Source organism: Amblyomma mixtum, chromosome 3, assembly GCF_055824585.1.
Source record: "Amblyomma mixtum isolate Tamu chromosome 3, ASM5582458v1, whole genome shotgun sequence".
Lineage (NCBI taxonomy): Eukaryota > Metazoa > Arthropoda > Arachnida > Ixodida > Ixodidae > Amblyomma > Amblyomma mixtum.
Window position 1 is genome coordinate 409,170,944 of NC_143014.1, and position 15,216 is coordinate 409,186,159.

The 15,216-nt window shown below is 44.3% G+C and overlaps 3 non-coding genes across 3 annotated transcripts; all 3 read left to right on the forward strand.

Moving 5' to 3' along the window:
- The first annotated feature begins 809 nt into the window (after nucleotides 1–809).
- On the forward strand, nucleotides 810–882 carry TRNAR-UCG (transfer RNA arginine (anticodon UCG)). The gene has a single exon. It is a non-coding gene; the product is annotated as a tRNA-Arg (tRNA).
- Nucleotides 883–7,669: 6,787 nt separating this feature from the next.
- Nucleotides 7,670–7,742, forward strand: TRNAR-UCG (transfer RNA arginine (anticodon UCG)). The gene has a single exon. It is a non-coding gene; the product is annotated as a tRNA-Arg (tRNA).
- Nucleotides 7,743–14,531: 6,789 nt separating this feature from the next.
- On the forward strand, nucleotides 14,532–14,604 carry TRNAR-UCG (transfer RNA arginine (anticodon UCG)). Its single transcript has one exon. It is a non-coding gene; the product is annotated as a tRNA-Arg (tRNA).
- The last annotated feature ends 612 nt before the right edge of the window (nucleotides 14,605–15,216 follow it).

Below are 15,216 nucleotides of genomic sequence, written 5' to 3' on the forward strand. Positions count from 1 at the left end.
TGGTAAAAAGTTATGATTTCCTTGAAAGGTTCAATTTGCTTTACAGTCTCCAAAATCGACTGCAGTCGACATCGATGGCTGGGCAGGTAAAGCTTCGAATAAAACTAATGTTAGTATAATGTAAAACCATAGCGATAAAGGAACGTTGCATTATTTCTAAGGTTTGACGTATCTCGGAATATTTCTGTTTGGCACGTAGTGAGGTTTTCCTATTAGCAGAACTTTTCTGTTTCATGAGACGGTATTCAAGTAGAACTTTTTGCTGGGATAGATGGTCCATTCTGACGTAAGTTCGGCAGCGCGAATGAAGGTGCCCGAAGGCGTCCCTTCTTCGTTTCTACTTCGAGCTTCTTCATTCGCCCTGCTTTACTTATGCCTTAGAGATTGTGATTGCCATAGAGCGCATGTACAGTCCCGAATTGTCACGAGAAAACTCTAAATGTCACCCATCCGCCATGATCAATTATGGCACCCTTCACGGTAGGCTGTTTAATCTTGGAGTCGATGCTGTCCGTTTCAAGGGGAATTTTTAAGTAGCACGTATTAATTGTGCTCTGTTGTATTTCGTGTCGCTTTGTAGCCCCAGGCTGCAACGTCTTATTAACTGCGTGGTTAAACGTTTCAAAGTTTAAATGTTTACTGAAGGTCAGGAAAAGTTATTCCAGCGTTTATTTCCAACGTTTATAAAACAACAACAAACGAACATATAGAACAACACACTGACAAAAAAAAGGAACGTGGTAGTTAATCTTTGGTTACACTCTTCCCCTGTATTAATAAATAAAATAGATGAACCCGGACGTCTCTGTGGGCCTGTGGCGCAACGGATAACGCGTCTGACTTCGGATCAGAAGATTCCAGGTTCGAGTCCTGGCAGGCTCTTTTTTAATTTTTCCCTTCTTGGCCACCATATTGCGAACGGTTTAACATACAAGATATATCGTTCCTGCGACAACCAAAATGTAACCTAGATGGCCAGGTGGTCGAAGTTATTCCGGAACCCTCCACAACGGCACCTCTTTTACGGCGTGGTTGGGGTGTCCAACGAGAAGTGAGACAATTCCTGCGCCATTTCCTTTCCTCAAAAACCAATCTTTCCACTGTGTGCAACGCGACAGCGGCCAACATACCATCTTATTTGTGTGGGCACGTGAACCATCATTGCTGCTTTGGAAGTATTGCTGTCTTAGAGTATTTCTGTCGGACACGAATCCTTGACGGTGAATACCCGGCCTTCCCCGTGGCTATACCATACTGCAGACTCATCCTGGAGAGAGAGAGAGATAACTTTTATTTTTCAGCTGAAGTCCGAGCCTTCCTCATCCTGGAGTCCAAGCAGGATTGGGAAAGGAAACACAAACCAAAACAGAAATGAAAGGCAAATAATGAAATTTATGCAGTCACACTTTTCAAAGAGGCAATAAAATCCGCTGCATCTTTACAGACAACGACACTCTGTGGCGTTCAAAACGCTACGGCTTCCAGTTACTTCACGGTCACGCGGTAGCCACTGTTGCATTGCAGGTCACACTGGACGCGACTGTGTTGCGCATCAAAGCGGCACGCGCGAGCAGGCAACGCGTCAGAACACTGAAGAGCATAGAGGTACTTGACGTACTTGAGTGACGTACTTGAGTGTAAACATTCACGCTTTTAAACCCAAAAACCCTACTGAGGGGCATGATGTGGGCAGCCTTCGTGGAGAATGCAGCAGCACTGAGAACGCCCGGGGCACCGTCAGAAATCGTCGGCTGAGCGTGCCTCCATACACACACACACACACACACACACACACACACACACACACACACACACACACACACACACACACACACACACACACACACACACACACACACACACAAACACACACACACACAAACACACGCACACGCACACGCACTCGCGCGCGCACGCACACACACACACACACACACACACACACACACACACACACACACACACACACACACACACACACACACAGTTACTAGAACCAACTGTTTTACAGCTCCCCATACCGCCCAGCGGAGGAGAGTGTCCCAAGCGGCGGTCACGAGAACTAACGGCGGTGTAGTCGAGTCTTGCTCCCTGCCGGGCGCGTCGTCTGCTACAGGCAGCGCAGAAGCGAGAAGCGGCCGGCACATATGAGGTTTTGGCGAGCTGCGTTTGCGCTCTACATGGCTGCAGTGAAATAATACTTCAATTGCGCCAGCTTTTCCTTCGAAGCTGCGTGTTATCTTGGAGAACACGTTTGTGTGATGCGAAATTAGGCTTTTAATATTGTGAAAAAAGTCCAAAAATGCTGGCAACACGCTCGCGAGCATTGTTTCTTGCTTTGCTCAATGGCTTGTGTTTTCTAGCGCGTACCCCAGTGCATAGTTCCTATAATGTAAAGAGGTCAGACAAAGTTTCAGTGCGTGGGTGCACTCTACTTTAGGAGGGAACGTAGTGAATATTCGAATATCCACTGCGTTATCGGTAATGCTGCGGACTCCAGACTGTCACTTTGTGCAGCGCAGCTGTCAATATCGGAATGCACTTTTGCGCTCTCGGAATCCTCTAAGTTACCTCGTGGCACTGCTGTCCCGACACACTGGGCACCGCGATCCATTGGAGGCTTTCTATAGGGCGTAGTGCATTTTGGCTTTGAAATATGCGCCGGGAGTGAAGGAAACAGCCTCGAAAGAGCGCCTGGTGCCAGCATCCATTTCCCTGTCTCCAAAAGAACTTCCGTACCTTGCACTACATGGGGATAGTGCTTTAGAAGGTCTTCTTCGAAATGCAGATCACAAACTTTGCATTTCGAAGTCAGTTTGCGATCCTTTCTGTGAAGTGTACGCTCCCATCTTTTAAACTCGATGTGGTCTTTTGGCGGCCCGAAGCAATGACGGTCCGTTGAGTCATCGTTGCGATACCCGCTATTGCAGCCCGGTGAAAAGCAGGTCGGCTTGAACAGGTCCGATGTCACAAAATACCAACAAAAATTAACGAAGAAGCAGACGACACAAAACGGCTGTCGCGAGCGCGCTTTACAAAGGGCGCAGCAGGGCCAGCAACCAACGTCTCCGCTTCAGCGGACGCGGTTACTGCGAAGCGCGTCTTTTCTATCTCTGTTGATGTTACGTTAATATGTAAATAGTTTTATTACCATTGTACCTCTCCCCCTGTCCTTTCTACAATCCTCTTACCTCTTTCATTTCACTCCTACACACTGCCTGCTATCCTTTGTTTCTGCTGAACCAGCTGAAGTGCTTTCAGCAGCGATGGCAGATGCCGGAGCTAGCAACAATCTTTTTCCTTTCATTTACCATGTATTGCTTTCAACTCTCTTCTGTCTGCACGTGGCAGCGGTGGTGGCTCAGCTGTATATCGGTGGCCCGAAGAAATGGCTGTCCGTCGAGTCATCGTTGCGATACCCGCTATTGCACACCGGTGCAAAGCAGGTCAGCATGAAGAGGCCCGATGTTACAACATACAAAGAAAAAATTCAGGTGCCACTTTGACGATCTAAAGTGCGCGAGACGAAAGCCTTTCCACGCAACTTTGGCCGCACGGCTGTTGGCACACACGAGGCGGGAGAACCAACGTTATTTTGCGAGGAGGCAATGGGGTGACTTGGTTTGGCTACCCATGACTAATTGGGTCATGACCCATGCCTTACTAGTCATGATTGGTTACTAACTAGTAATGATTGCTTAATGACTAACTAGCCATGACTAGTTAATTTATGGCTGGTTAATGACTACCTAGTCGTGACTAACCAGCAATGAGAAACCAGTCATGACTAGTCATGACTAACCAGTCATTAAGCAATAATAACTAGTCATGACTGCTTAATGACTAACTACTCATGACTAACCATTCATTGACCAATCATAACTAGTCATGACTACTGAATGACTAACTTATCATGACTGCTTAATGACTAACCAGTCATGACTAATCAGTAATTATTCATGGTTAGTAATGACTAACCAGTCATGACTAACCATGAGTGGTTAGTGGCTAGCTAGTCATGACTTACTAGTCATGACTGGTTATTGACTTACTAGTCATGACTGGTTATTGACTAACTTGTCATGATTAGTTAATGACTAACTAGTCATGATTGGTTAATGACCAGCTAGCCATGATTGGTTAATGACTAACTAGCCATCACTAGTTAATTGATGACTGGTTAATGACTAGCTAATTTGACTTATTAGTTAATGACTAACTAGTCATGATTGGTTAATGACTAACTAGTCATGATTGGTTAATGACTAACTAGTCATGACTAATTGGTTGATGACTAACTAGTCATGATCGGTTAATGATTAATTAGTCATGGCTTTTTAGGTCATGATTAATTAGTTGTAGACTAACTAGTCATGATTGGTTAATGACTAAATAGACATGGCTAGTTAATTGGTGACTGGTTAATGACTAGCTAGTTTGACTTATTAGTTGATGACTAACTAATCATGATTGGTTAATGACGAACTAGACATGTCTGGTTAATGACTAACTAGTCATGATTAGTTAATGACCAGCTAGCCATGATTGGTTAATGACTAACTAGCCATCACTACTTAATTGATGACTGGTTAATGACTAGCTAATTTGACTTATTAATGACTAATTAGTCATGATTGGTTAATGACTAACTAGCCATGACTAATTGGTTGATGACTAACTAGTCATGATCGGTTAATGACTAATAAGTCATGGCTATTTAAGTCATGACTAGTTAGTTGATGACTAACTAGTCATGACTGGTTAATGACTAACTAGACATGGCTAGTTAATTAATGACTGGTTAATGACTAGCTAGTTTGACTTATTAGTTGATGACTAACTAGTCATGATCGGTTAATGACGAACTTGACATGTCTGGTTAATGACTTGCTAGTCACGACTAACCAATCATGACTAACTACTGATGAGTGATTAATGACTAACGAATGACTAACCAGTCATGACTGGTTAGTCATCACTAGTTAGTCATTAAACAATCATGACTAACTAGTCATGAGTTAATGACTAGTTCAAATGCCAAATGAGTAGTTAATGACTTCAAATCCCAAAGGCCCTGGTTCGATGCTTAGCCTCGACACAGTTTTTTTAAGTAGTGACGCCGAAACACGGACACATCTGCCGACACGGCTGCAAACGACAGTATGAGGCATTAAAGGCTTTCGCCTTACAATTAAGTGAGAAGCGGACAACACAAAACGGCTGTCGCGAGCGCACCTTAACAAGGGCGCAGCGGGGCAGCGAGCCGCACAGAGCGGCGACGAGGGTACGAGGGAGCAAGACTCGATCGCAGCGCCACTAGTTCGCGCGACCGCCAGTTGGGACAGCTCTCTGGGCACCGCTGTGAAACTGAGTTGGTTCTAGTAACGTTGCACACACACACATACGCCGCCGCGGTGGCTCAGTGGTTATGGTGCTCGGCTGCTGACCGGAAAGACGCGGGTTCGATCCCTGCCGCGGCGGTTGAATTTCTTCGGAGGAGAAATTCGAGATGCCCGTGCACTGTGCGATATCATTGCACGTTAAAGAACCCCAGGTGGTCGAAATTTCCGGAGCCCTTGACTACGGCGTCCCTCATAGCCTGAGTTGCTTAGGGACGGTAAACACACACACTCGAGCGCACACACGATCACGCACACACACACACACGCAGGTGGAACCAATAGTTAAAACAACCTGGTTTTGCTGCTGCTGGCCGCAAGACCAGTTTGCGATAGCCGCCATAGAAGGAGGAGTCACAGTAGCGACGCGGAGCGTAAGTAAGAGAGAAATAGGCAGAAATTAATTTAATAAAAATAAACACGTCTTTCCATGAGGGCATAAATATTTAGTTTCTATTTTCACTTCAGGGGAGCACATTCCAGTGTGCCAGTAAGAGTCAAATCCCCAGCAGCTTGAAAGTGAAGTATTTCCTGGTAATATGGGAATATCACCATCAAATACTTCTGAACACAAGCTTCTGGTCATGAAATAAAAGCTGACAAAGTGAACATTTTGCTTTGTTAGTGTTTCGCAGAAGAGCCACCGTCCTATGCAGCTGCACGGAGCTGTTTTTTAATATCAGCCTAACAATAGGTTTCAACTTCATCTACACGCACTCGGCGAAACCACACTGTATTGAGAAAAATGCCTCTTTTCCCCTCTTTCATTGAGAGCACGGTGTTAGGTGCTATTGTCCCAGCAAAAGTGACAGTCACTGAGACAAACCAGCGCTAAACAGCTCTGCACCCGGGTAGTCTATGAGCGCATTTTCGAATCCATGCATACTGCTTCCAACTAAAAACAGCTCCGAATGCGGATCATGCGTTGAATATACTTCAAAAATTTTACAAAAAAAATTATTGTGGCAAAAGAAGCAATATTACGTTTATTTGAAAAATAGCATATTGTTGCCAGACTCTCGTGAAAAACACTGTGGCCAGATTTCGAAAGTAAATTAGTAATTTATATCAAAACAATATTCTTTAAGAACCAAATATTACTTCACGGCAATAAAAATGATGACGCAAATTGGCAACGGGTACGTTATTATTTTGAGTTTATGTAATACGCACATTGTGTCTAGATTTTCGAGCTTTAAAAGTGCATAGTGGCCAGACTTCTATGCTAAATTACTTTTTTAACACCTTTTAGGAGTCCATTACTACTTAACGTCCTTTAAAATGATGACGCAGATTTGGCGACGCGTAGATTATGATTCTATGTGTGTGTGTGAGGCACATTGTGTGCAGATTTTCGAAGTTAGAAGAGTGGTGGCCAGAGTTATATGCTGACAAAGAAAAAAACTTTTTCTTTTTTGAAACAAGGTTTGCGTTATAGTATACGACGTGTTTTTATATGTGTGGTAAAAAGTTATGATTTCCTTGAAAGGTTCAATTTGCTTTACAGTCTCCAAAATCGACTGCAGTCGACATCGATGGCTGGGCAGGTAAAGCTTCGAATAAAACTAATGTTAGTATAATGTAAAACCATAGCGATAAAGGAACGTTGCATTATTTCTAAGGTTTGACGTATCTCGGAATATTTCTGTTTGGCACGTAGTGAGGTTTTCCTATTAGCAGAACTTTTCTGTTTCATGAGACGGTATTCAAGTAGAACTTTTTGCTGGGATAGATGGTCCATTCTGACGTAAGTTCGGCAGCGCGAATGAAGGTGCCCGAAGGCGTCCCTTCTTCGTTTCTACTTCGAGCTTCTTCATTCGCCCTGCTTTACTTATGCCTTAGAGATTGTGATTGCCATAGAGCGCATGTACAGTCCCGAATTGTCACGAGAAAACTCTAAATGTCACCCATCCGCCATGATCAATTATGGCACCCTTCACGGTAGGCTGTTTAATCTTGGAGTCGATGCTGTCCGTTTCAAGGGGAATTTTTAAGTAGCACGTATTAATTGTGCTCTGTTGTATTTCGTGTCGCTTTGTAGCCCCAGGCTGCAACGTCTTATTAACTGCGTGGTTAAACGTTTCAAAGTTTAAATGTTTACTGAAGGTCAGGAAAAGTTATTCCAGCGTTTATTTCCAACGTTTATAAAACAACAACAAACGAACATATAGAACAACACACTGACAAAAAAAAGGAACGTGGTAGTTAATCTTTGGTTACACTCTTCCCCTGTATTAATAAATAAAATAGATGAACCCGGACGTCTCTGTGGGCCTGTGGCGCAACGGATAACGCGTCTGACTTCGGATCAGAAGATTCCAGGTTCGAGTCCTGGCAGGCTCTTTTTTAATTTTTCCCTTCTTGGCCACCATATTGCGAACGGTTTAACATACAAGATATATCGTTCCTGCGACAACCAAAATGTAACCTAGATGGCCAGGTGGTCGAAGTTATTCCGGAACCCTCCACAACGGCACCTCTTTTACGGCGTGGTTGGGGTGTCCAACGAGAAGTGAGACAATTCCTGCGCCATTTCCTTTCCTCAAAAACCAATCTTTCCACTGTGTGCAACGCGACAGCGGCCAACATACCATCTTATTTGTGTGGGCACGTGAACCATCATTGCTGCTTTGGAAGTATTGCTGTCTTAGAGTATTTCTGTCGGACACGAATCCTTGACGGTGAATACCCGGCCTTCCCCGTGGCTATACCATACTGCAGACTCATCCTGGAGAGAGAGAGAGATAACTTTTATTTTTCAGCTGAAGTCCGAGCCTTCCTCATCCTGGAGTCCAAGCAGGATTGGGAAAGGAAACACAAACCAAAACAGAAATGAAAGGCAAATAATGAAATTTATGCAGTCACACTTTTCAAAGAGGCAATAAAATCCGCTGCATCTTTACAGACAACGACACTCTGTGGCGTTCAAAACGCTACGGCTTCCAGTTACTTCACGGTCACGCGGTAGCCACTGTTGCATTGCAGGTCACACTGGACGCGACTGTGTTGCGCATCAAAGCGGCACGCGCGAGCAGGCAACGCGTCAGAACACTGAAGAGCATAGAGGTACTTGACGTACTTGAGTGACGTACTTGAGTGTAAACATTCACGCTTTTAAACCCAAAAACCCTACTGAGGGGCATGATGTGGGCAGCCTTCGTGGAGAATGCAGCAGCACTGAGAACGCCCGGGGCACCGTCAGAAATCGTCGGCTGAGCGTGCCTCCATACACACACACACACACACACACACACACACACACACACACACACACACACACACACACACACACACACACACACACACACACACACACACACACAAACACACACACACACAAACACACGCACACGCACACGCACTCGCGCGCGCACGCACACACACACACACACACACACACACACACACACACACACACACACACACACACACACACACACACACAGTTACTAGAACCAACTGTTTTACAGCTCCCCATACCGCCCAGCGGAGGAGAGTGTCCCAAGCGGCGGTCACGAGAACTAACGGCGGTGTAGTCGAGTCTTGCTCCCTGCCGGGCGCGTCGTCTGCTACAGGCAGCGCAGAAGCGAGAAGCGGCCGGCACATATGAGGTTTTGGCGAGCTGCGTTTGCGCTCTACATGGCTGCAGTGAAATAATACTTCAATTGCGCCAGCTTTTCCTTCGAAGCTGCGTGTTATCTTGGAGAACACGTTTGTGTGATGCGAAATTAGGCTTTTAATATTGTGAAAAAAGTCCAAAAATGCTGGCAACACGCTCGCGAGCATTGTTTCTTGCTTTGCTCAATGGCTTGTGTTTTCTAGCGCGTACCCCAGTGCATAGTTCCTATAATGTAAAGAGGTCAGACAAAGTTTCAGTGCGTGGGTGCACTCTACTTTAGGAGGGAACGTAGTGAATATTCGAATATCCACTGCGTTATCGGTAATGCTGCGGACTCCAGACTGTCACTTTGTGCAGCGCAGCTGTCAATATCGGAATGCACTTTTGCGCTCTCGGAATCCTCTAAGTTACCTCGTGGCACTGCTGTCCCGACACACTGGGCACCGCGATCCATTGGAGGCTTTCTATAGGGCGTAGTGCATTTTGGCTTTGAAATATGCGCCGGGAGTGAAGGAAACAGCCTCGAAAGAGCGCCTGGTGCCAGCATCCATTTCCCTGTCTCCAAAAGAACTTCCGTACCTTGCACTACATGGGGATAGTGCTTTAGAAGGTCTTCTTCGAAATGCAGATCACAAACTTTGCATTTCGAAGTCAGTTTGCGATCCTTTCTGTGAAGTGTACGCTCCCATCTTTTAAACTCGATGTGGTCTTTTGGCGGCCCGAAGCAATGACGGTCCGTTGAGTCATCGTTGCGATACCCGCTATTGCAGCCCGGTGAAAAGCAGGTCGGCTTGAACAGGTCCGATGTCACAAAATACCAACAAAAATTAACGAAGAAGCAGACGACACAAAACGGCTGTCGCGAGCGCGCTTTACAAAGGGCGCAGCAGGGCCAGCAACCAACGTCTCCGCTTCAGCGGACGCGGTTACTGCGAAGCGCGTCTTTTCTATCTCTGTTGATGTTACGTTAATATGTAAATAGTTTTATTACCATTGTACCTCTCCCCCTGTCCTTTCTACAATCCTCTTACCTCTTTCATTTCACTCCTACACACTGCCTGCTATCCTTTGTTTCTGCTGAACCAGCTGAAGTGCTTTCAGCAGCGATGGCAGATGCCGGAGCTAGCAACAATCTTTTTCCTTTCATTTACCATGTATTGCTTTCAACTCTCTTCTGTCTGCACGTGGCAGCGGTGGTGGCTCAGCTGTATATCGGTGGCCCGAAGAAATGGCTGTCCGTCGAGTCATCGTTGCGATACCCGCTATTGCACACCGGTGCAAAGCAGGTCAGCATGAAGAGGCCCGATGTTACAACATACAAAGAAAAAATTCAGGTGCCACTTTGACGATCTAAAGTGCGCGAGACGAAAGCCTTTCCACGCAACTTTGGCCGCACGGCTGTTGGCACACACGAGGCGGGAGAACCAACGTTATTTTGCGAGGAGGCAATGGGGTGACTTGGTTTGGCTACCCATGACTAATTGGGTCATGACCCATGCCTTACTAGTCATGATTGGTTACTAACTAGTAATGATTGCTTAATGACTAACTAGCCATGACTAGTTAATTTATGGCTGGTTAATGACTACCTAGTCGTGACTAACCAGCAATGAGAAACCAGTCATGACTAGTCATGACTAACCAGTCATTAAGCAATAATAACTAGTCATGACTGCTTAATGACTAACTACTCATGACTAACCATTCATTGACCAATCATAACTAGTCATGACTACTGAATGACTAACTTATCATGACTGCTTAATGACTAACCAGTCATGACTAATCAGTAATTATTCATGGTTAGTAATGACTAACCAGTCATGACTAACCATGAGTGGTTAGTGGCTAGCTAGTCATGACTTACTAGTCATGACTGGTTATTGACTTACTAGTCATGACTGGTTATTGACTAACTTGTCATGATTAGTTAATGACTAACTAGTCATGATTGGTTAATGACCAGCTAGCCATGATTGGTTAATGACTAACTAGCCATCACTAGTTAATTGATGACTGGTTAATGACTAGCTAATTTGACTTATTAGTTAATGACTAACTAGTCATGATTGGTTAATGACTAACTAGTCATGATTGGTTAATGACTAACTAGTCATGACTAATTGGTTGATGACTAACTAGTCATGATCGGTTAATGATTAATTAGTCATGGCTTTTTAGGTCATGATTAATTAGTTGTAGACTAACTAGTCATGATTGGTTAATGACTAAATAGACATGGCTAGTTAATTGGTGACTGGTTAATGACTAGCTAGTTTGACTTATTAGTTGATGACTAACTAATCATGATTGGTTAATGACGAACTAGACATGTCTGGTTAATGACTAACTAGTCATGATTAGTTAATGACCAGCTAGCCATGATTGGTTAATGACTAACTAGCCATCACTACTTAATTGATGACTGGTTAATGACTAGCTAATTTGACTTATTAATGACTAATTAGTCATGATTGGTTAATGACTAACTAGCCATGACTAATTGGTTGATGACTAACTAGTCATGATCGGTTAATGACTAATAAGTCATGGCTATTTAAGTCATGACTAGTTAGTTGATGACTAACTAGTCATGACTGGTTAATGACTAACTAGACATGGCTAGTTAATTAATGACTGGTTAATGACTAGCTAGTTTGACTTATTAGTTGATGACTAACTAGTCATGATCGGTTAATGACGAACTTGACATGTCTGGTTAATGACTTGCTAGTCACGACTAACCAATCATGACTAACTACTGATGAGTGATTAATGACTAACGAATGACTAACCAGTCATGACTGGTTAGTCATCACTAGTTAGTCATTAAACAATCATGACTAACTAGTCATGAGTTAATGACTAGTTCAAATGCCAAATGAGTAGTTAATGACTTCAAATCCCAAAGGCCCTGGTTCGATGCTTAGCCTCGACACAGTTTTTTTAAGTAGTGACGCCGAAACACGGACACATCTGCCGACACGGCTGCAAACGACAGTATGAGGCATTAAAGGCTTTCGCCTTACAATTAAGTGAGAAGCGGACAACACAAAACGGCTGTCGCGAGCGCACCTTAACAAGGGCGCAGCGGGGCAGCGAGCCGCACAGAGCGGCGACGAGGGTACGAGGGAGCAAGACTCGATCGCAGCGCCACTAGTTCGCGCGACCGCCAGTTGGGACAGCTCTCTGGGCACCGCTGTGAAACTGAGTTGGTTCTAGTAACGTTGCACACACACACATACGCCGCCGCGGTGGCTCAGTGGTTATGGTGCTCGGCTGCTGACCGGAAAGACGCGGGTTCGATCCCTGCCGCGGCGGTTGAATTTCTTCGGAGGAGAAATTCGAGATGCCCGTGCACTGTGCGATATCATTGCACGTTAAAGAACCCCAGGTGGTCGAAATTTCCGGAGCCCTTGACTACGGCGTCCCTCATAGCCTGAGTTGCTTAGGGACGGTAAACACACACACTCGAGCGCACACACGATCACGCACACACACACACACGCAGGTGGAACCAATAGTTAAAACAACCTGGTTTTGCTGCTGCTGGCCGCAAGACCAGTTTGCGATAGCCGCCATAGAAGGAGGAGTCACAGTAGCGACGCGGAGCGTAAGTAAGAGAGAAATAGGCAGAAATTAATTTAATAAAAATAAACACGTCTTTCCATGAGGGCATAAATATTTAGTTTCTATTTTCACTTCAGGGGAGCACATTCCAGTGTGCCAGTAAGAGTCAAATCCCCAGCAGCTTGAAAGTGAAGTATTTCCTGGTAATATGGGAATATCACCATCAAATACTTCTGAACACAAGCTTCTGGTCATGAAATAAAAGCTGACAAAGTGAACATTTTGCTTTGTTAGTGTTTCGCAGAAGAGCCACCGTCCTATGCAGCTGCACGGAGCTGTTTTTTAATATCAGCCTAACAATAGGTTTCAACTTCATCTACACGCACTCGGCGAAACCACACTGTATTGAGAAAAATGCCTCTTTTCCCCTCTTTCATTGAGAGCACGGTGTTAGGTGCTATTGTCCCAGCAAAAGTGACAGTCACTGAGACAAACCAGCGCTAAACAGCTCTGCACCCGGGTAGTCTATGAGCGCATTTTCGAATCCATGCATACTGCTTCCAACTAAAAACAGCTCCGAATGCGGATCATGCGTTGAATATACTTCAAAAATTTTACAAAAAAAATTATTGTGGCAAAAGAAGCAATATTACGTTTATTTGAAAAATAGCATATTGTTGCCAGACTCTCGTGAAAAACACTGTGGCCAGATTTCGAAAGTAAATTAGTAATTTATATCAAAACAATATTCTTTAAGAACCAAATATTACTTCACGGCAATAAAAATGATGACGCAAATTGGCAACGGGTACGTTATTATTTTGAGTTTATGTAATACGCACATTGTGTCTAGATTTTCGAGCTTTAAAAGTGCATAGTGGCCAGACTTCTATGCTAAATTACTTTTTTAACACCTTTTAGGAGTCCATTACTACTTAACGTCCTTTAAAATGATGACGCAGATTTGGCGACGCGTAGATTATGATTCTATGTGTGTGTGTGAGGCACATTGTGTGCAGATTTTCGAAGTTAGAAGAGTGGTGGCCAGAGTTATATGCTGACAAAGAAAAAAACTTTTTCTTTTTTGAAACAAGGTTTGCGTTATAGTATACGACGTGTTTTTATATGTGTGGTAAAAAGTTATGATTTCCTTGAAAGGTTCAATTTGCTTTACAGTCTCCAAAATCGACTGCAGTCGACATCGATGGCTGGGCAGGTAAAGCTTCGAATAAAACTAATGTTAGTATAATGTAAAACCATAGCGATAAAGGAACGTTGCATTATTTCTAAGGTTTGACGTATCTCGGAATATTTCTGTTTGGCACGTAGTGAGGTTTTCCTATTAGCAGAACTTTTCTGTTTCATGAGACGGTATTCAAGTAGAACTTTTTGCTGGGATAGATGGTCCATTCTGACGTAAGTTCGGCAGCGCGAATGAAGGTGCCCGAAGGCGTCCCTTCTTCGTTTCTACTTCGAGCTTCTTCATTCGCCCTGCTTTACTTATGCCTTAGAGATTGTGATTGCCATAGAGCGCATGTACAGTCCCGAATTGTCACGAGAAAACTGACTGTAAATGTCACCCATCCGCCGTGATCAATTATGGCACCCTTCACGGTAGGCTGTTTAATCTTGGAGTCGATGCTGTCCGTTTCAAGGGGAATTTTTAAGTAGCACGTATTAATTGTGCTCTGTTGTATTTCGTGTCGCTTTGTAGCCCCAGGCTGCAACGTCTTATTAACTGCGTGGTTAAACGTTTCAAAGTTTAAATGTTTACTGAAGGTCAGGAAAAGTTATTCCAGCGTTTATTTCCAACGTTTATAAAACAACAACAAACGAACATATAGAACAACACACTGACAAAAAAAAGGAACGTGGTAGTTAATCTTTGGTTACACTCTTCCCCTGTATTAATAAATAAAATAGATGAACCCGGACGTCTCTGTGGGCCTGTGGCGCAACGGATAACGCGTCTGACTTCGGATCAGAAGATTCCAGGTTCGAGTCCTGGCAGGCTCTTTTTTAATTTTTCCCTTCTTGGCCACCATATTGCGAACGGTTTAACATACAAGATATATCGTTCCTGCGACAACCAAAATGTAACCTAGATGGCCAGGTGGTCGAAGTTATTCCGGAACCCTCCACAACGGCACCTCTTTTACGGCGTGGTTGGGGTGTCCAACGAGAAGTGAGACAATTCCTGCGCCATTTCCTTTCCTCAAAAACCAATCTTTCCACTGTGTGCAACGCGACAGCGGCCAACATACCATCTTATTTGTGTGGGCACGTGAACCATCATTGCTGCTTTGGAAGTATTGCTGTCTTAGAGTATTTCTGTCGGACACGAATCCTTGACGGTGAATACCCGGCCTTCCCCGTGGCTATACCATACTGCAGACTCATCCTGGAGAGAGAGAGAGATAACTTTTATTTTTCAGCTGAAGTCCGAGCCTTCCTCATCCTGGAGTCCAAGCAGGATTGGGAAAGGAAACACAAACCAAAACAGAAATGAAAGGCAAATAATGAAATTTATGCAGTCACACTTTTCAAAGAGGCAATAAAATCCGCTGCATCTTTACAGACAACGACACTCTGTGGCGTTCAAAACGCTACGGCTTCCAGTTACTTCAC